The 5,714-nt window shown below is 45.7% G+C and overlaps 1 protein-coding gene across 1 annotated transcript in view; it reads right to left on the reverse strand.

The window, feature by feature from the left end:
* Positions 1-5,512, reverse strand: part of AZI2 (5-azacytidine induced 2) — a 63,374-nt gene extending 57,862 nt beyond the window's left edge. The window contains exon 1 of the mRNA XM_019508784.1: positions 5,381-5,512. The gene's annotated coding sequence lies outside the window, so the exon portion shown is untranslated. The remainder of the gene's footprint in view (positions 1-5,380) is intronic.
* Positions 5,513-5,714: the final 202 nt, after the last annotated feature.

Raw genomic sequence — 5,714 nt, forward strand, 5'->3', positions numbered from 1 at the left:
GGCCCTGGCCCTGTAGCCCTGGCAGCTGGGGGGCTCCTCTCTGACTGGGCTGGAGGTGGGGGTGGATTGTGGGTTGGGAGTGAGGGACACTGGCAGGGCCAGGGGCTGCAGGTTAGGAGCAAGGGGCAACGACATGGGCAGAGGCAGGGCACTGGCATAAAAGGGCTGCTCAGTGCAACAGAGCAGTGGGGCAAGGACAGCGGCAGCTAGACCTGCGTCCTGGTGAGTGAAGGGGACAGAGGAAGCTCTGATTTTCTATGATTAAGAACAACCAAAATTGAATGCCAAAATATATAGATATTCAAAATGTATTTTATTATAATAATTGAGGCACTGGTAGGCTTCCAAATAGCTTTAAAATTGTAAAGCTATCAATAAGACATTGTGTTCAACTGATACCTATATACATACTGCCGTTTCACAATCTTGGAAAAAACACAGATTTGGGGGTTTTAATGAGATAATTTTGGAGTTTTAATTAGAAAAGCTGGGATTTTTAAACAGAGAAAACTAGAAGCCCTGGTGATTGTACATGTATTAGTCACTATTCTCAAACCACAGTCCATGAACCATTTGGCGGTGTACAGACCGCTTGCTGGAGGTCACTAGAGAATGTATTCAACCCACAATTTCCACTCACTGTGTATAGTGGTTACATTTAATGAAACAAGCTACAACATGACAATTTCCCCATGTCAACAACTGCTCTAACTGCTATACAGCTGTTGATAACCAGTGGATGAGGCGGTGATGCACACAATTAAGACCCCAAAAGAGTTTCTCGGTTGAGTGGTCCATAATGCGAAAGAGTAGAAAGCACTTGAACCAAACACTTCAAGCTGAATACACTGTTGTACAGAACCACAAAAATTTAAATCAGGGCTGGAAGGGACCTAATACAGCAGTTCATTCAATAGAAGGTAATTTCTGCCTAAACACCCCAGACACACCTTTGTGTAAACTTCACATAAGAACTGCCAGAGGCAGATATTCCACAGTCTCCCTAGATAATTAACCACTCAGAGAGTTTGGAAGTTCTTCTGAACTTTCAAACTAAAACTTCTTTTGTTGTAATTTAAGTTCTTCACTTCTTGTCCTGCCCCCAATGGAAAGGAAAAATAGTTATTAGTCTCCTTTCCAACAACCCCATCTGGAGTTGAAGCTTTATTTTCCTGCCCCTTCTTTTCCCTCCCCACAAGTCTTCTCTTCTTCAGACTAAATAAGAAAAGAAATGGGAATTTATTCTAACTTTTCTAATTTGTCTGCAAATAAAAACTGTCTTAGCTTTTCCAGCAGAAGTTTTTTTATAGCACTAATTCACATACCAGGAAAGTCCAAACATTTTTTTGGCCATGGCACAAATGCATGTTAAGTTCATATCAAATTTCAGAATAATGTACAATTCACAGAAAATATCTACCTTGTGTTCTTTTTCAAACAGTTTCACAGATATTAGTCAACAAGAACATGCGAGTATTTTTAAGTAAAATAAACATTTTACAGATAAGGAAACTAAAAAAGAGCTTAGGTGAGGTGCTTCAGACAATAATCACATCTCCTTTCTCTCTCAGCCTTCATTTTGCTAAATAAGACTGGCACTGCATTCTCCTGATTATGCTAAAAGCCCTTCCATGGCCCATTCCAGTTTGAATTCATCTTTCTGGAGTGGACGGAACTAGAATTGTCCAAGGTACTGCCATATAAGGTAATAACAGCATCTCATAAAAAAATAATTCCTTTCCTACCTCTACTAGAAATACCTTGCATGATCTACCCTAGTTTTTACCTCTTCAAGAGCTGCATTGCACTTGTGGGTCATGATTACATTGTGATCAACTAACACACCCAGGTCTGTCTCTCCCTCTGTCAGTTCCAGCTGACAAGCTCCCAATTCACAGCAGAAAACTTTGCTGCCAATCACTACATACATACGCAAATTCCCACTTTGTTCTGTCACATTTCATTTATAGTACTCTAGTCCTCAAGGTCCTTCCTCTCTCATATCTGTCTCAATTCTGTAACATCAGCAAAATTTCATTACAATACTTATATTAAGTAATACCAGTCTCAAATTTGATTCCTGAATATGCTTTTTTCAGCAGGCCATGATCTCCTTTTCTAGTCAGCTCCTTATTCACCTAACAGTTCTTCTACCAAACCCCATTCTAACCAATAATTAATTTCTCACATGACCTTATATCAGATGCTTTTCATCTTCTACAGTTTGAGGTCATTGCTCAAACTGTCTTACCCCTATGGTTACAGCAGAAAGTTCATCTCATTCTTTCTATAAATCACCCATCAGGTATTTGAAGACAGTTATCAAATCCCCTCCTCAGACTTCTCTTCTCCAAACTAAACCCCAGTTCCTTCAGCCTTTCCTCTTAAGTCTTGCCTTCCAGGCTCCTAATCATTTTTGTCACCCTGCATTGGACTCTTTCCGAATTGTCCATATCCTTCTCAAAGTGTGGGGCCCAAAACTGGGCACAGTACTCCAAGTGAACCCCGACCAGCGCTGAGGAGAGCAGAAGAATCATTTCCCTTTATCTGCAAGTGACGCTGCTGTTGGCCTGTTTTGCAACAACAGTACACTGTTGCCCCATATTCAGCTTATGGTCTACTGTAACCCCCAGATCCTCGTTTGCAGTACTGAAGCCTAGCTAGTCATTCCCCAGTCTATATTTCTGCATGCACACATTCCATCCCAACTGCAGGGCTAGGCACTTGTCCCTGTGAATTTCATCTGGTTGATTTCAGATTATTTCTTCCACTTATAAATGTCATTTGAGATTCTAGCCCTGTTCTCTGGAGTGTCTGCAACTCCACCCAGTTTAGTGTTATCCATAAACTTGCTAAATGCGTACTCAGTCCCATCACCTAGATCTGTGGTTCCCAACCTCTGGCTCACCGGCCAAATGCAGCCCATGGAGCCATCACGTCTGGCCCTCATGGAGTAAGAAATGTGGCAGCAGAGGAGTGATGGTCATTGATGCAGTCACCCTTCCTCCCACCAAATTCCCAAACCCCAAGGCCTGCACTGCTGGTCATATCCCAGCCACACCCCATTTTTCTCCATGGGGCTGGGTTTTGGCTGGGCTGCCCTGTGCCCCTACTCTGCATGGCTGGATCCAGCCCATGGATGGATATGGCACTGCTCATCTGGCCCAATTAATCTAGATCATTAATGATGATATTAAACAATAGCAGACACAGGACACACCCTGGGAAACCCCACTTGATATATCTCCTCCCAGCTAGACAATGAACCATTGATGCCCACTCTTTGAGCAAAATGATCCAACCAGTTAGTTATATATTCATCTTACAGTACTTTTATCTAGTCTATATTTCCTTAGTTTCTTAATGAGACTGAGTGTCAGAAGTCTTGCTGAAGTCTAAGTATTTCATCCACTGCTCTCCCCCAATCTACAGAACTTGTCACCATAACGAAAGGAAATGAGGTTGGTCAGGCATGACTTGCTTTGGGGGAAACTCATGTTAGTTATTCCTGATCACCCTGTTCTCCTGCAGGTATTTCACAATCAATTCCTTGAGGACCTGCTCCATGATCTTTCCAGACATTGAGGTCAGACTGGCTGTAATTCCTGAGATCCTCCTTCTTCCCTTTGTTAAAGAAAGGCACACCTTTTCCAATTATCCAGGACCTCACCCAACCTTCAGGAGTTCTTGCAGAGGAAAGCCGAAGGCTCCAAAATTATCTCAGCCAATTCCTTCAGTACCCTAAGGTACACTCTACTTGGCCCCACCAATTTGAAAGCAGTTATATGGTACCATCCCCAATTTGTCAGATTTATTATAAATGCTCGCTACTGGAATTGCAATGTCATGTGCTAGTTCTTTAGGACCTGGGATGGAGATTAACCTTTGCACCTGAACTCAAACACATTAAACTCTTTAAATTTTGCTTTCTCTGTGGATCTGGCAGTTTCCTGTCCCATAATCATTGTGCATCCCGCCTTTCTCCCCGTCTACATCACCACCCATATTCATTTAGTTTTTGGTCTATAAATAGATTATCTTTCATCTTGACCCTGATCTTGATATAACATCTTTATATTAGCACATTTTCCTCTTTCTTTGTTTTCTTCTTCTAAGGCTAAAGAACCTTTTACTATTTGGTTTCTTTTGCAAAGATGTAACAATTTGACTTCTGGCAAGTCTAACCTTCCTTTCACTCTCCTGTTGTAAAAAATCAGCCTTCTTTTCTGCTCAGCTTTTTATTCCACTCCTTACAGGATCTCTGCTTATCTGTAACACCATTTTTGAGATGATTATTCATTCAGTTAAAACCTGGAGCCCTTCCCTACATGCTTTCTCCCACTGCTTGAAATTAAAGTTCCAGACAGCTTTTTTCCCCACCTTTAATCTAAAAAAAAAAAGTCACAGATGACCTCCACATTTAAAACATTACTGAAGTTAAGTGAGCTGAAGGGCACATGATATTCCCTTAACTACTCAACATCTGCCCTTTTAAAAAGAAAAGGTATGGTTACCAACCGTTTTTAAAAATATCCTTGTATTTAACATAAACTATCAACTTGCTACCACTCAATGCAAGGTTATTTTTTAACAGCCATAATATCACTTCTCACTGGTTCTGCAATTAGGTGGTAGAGAAATCACCTCCATGAATACCTGGACTCCACACTATCAGCAGCTTTTGCTTTCTAATCTATTTCTAGGAAAATAAGTGACACAATTCTGGTAGCAACTCTCTCCCTAGCACCATTACAGAGCTGCCCAGCTTCATCCAAGTCTGTTACAGGCTCAGCAGATCACCTTACAGCCTGTGCCTAAAGCGATCTGGACCCAAACAAATGCTTTAGCTGCAAAAGCTTTAGCATCCCAGTGCCCTGCCATGGCAGCACCCTTGGGTGTGCAAACACAATGCACACAAGAGAGCCAGAGCCGTCGCACCCATGGGGTTAAAAGCATTCAGGTCTTCCTCAGTAATTTGCAACAGAGCATTTGCTTTAGTACTTGTAGTAAAAAAGAGTCAAAGCCAATCCCTGGCATTTTCCGAGGGCGCCTCCAGTCTCTGGAGGCTAAGAGCCATCGGCCCCAGCCACCTCTTCCCTGCCTCAGGCAAACGCGACGCCCGCGGCCCTGACAGCCCGGACACTGCCGGCTCCGGGCGCCTCGCACCCCGCTCGTGCGCCGCCGGGGCTGGCTCTTCCCTGCAGCACGGAGCCGGCAGCGCTGGTGCCTGCGCTCCGGCCCAGGCTCCTCGCCGCTCTGCGGCCGCATCCCCGAGCCCGTCGCACCCCTGCCAGCGGCCTGACCCCAGCCCCAGCCAGAACCCCCCGCTCCCCGGCGTCTCCTCCTTTCCCTTCCCACCCCTCGCACCCGCGGGCCAGACCTGCCGAGCTGCGGCCGCTCCACTCCGGTGAGAGGCGTCAGCAGCTGGCGCCGCGGTGGCCCCCAGGGGCCGCCATCGCCGGGCCCAGCCCAGAGCAGGCGCTACCGGCCGCCAGGCCCCGCGCCCCCTCCAGGAAGTCAACAAATGCGCCACGTGACACCGGCGTCACCCCCTGCGAGGCCCGGTGGAGCGCGGCGAGGCGGCGGCCCATGGGAAGGGGCGGAACTACACGTCCCGGCGTGCAGGGTGTGGGGGCCGAGGCAAGGCGAGCCGAGCGTTGCATGCTGGGACGTGTAGTCTCTCCGGGTACACGCAGCCCCCGGCCTCTCCGGAG

The sequence above is a fragment of the Gavialis gangeticus genome, unplaced genomic scaffold (assembly GCF_001723915.1).
Source record: "Gavialis gangeticus isolate Ggan-Ray unplaced genomic scaffold, GavGan_comp1, whole genome shotgun sequence".
In the NCBI taxonomy this organism is placed as follows: Eukaryota; Metazoa; Chordata; order Crocodylia; family Gavialidae; genus Gavialis; species Gavialis gangeticus.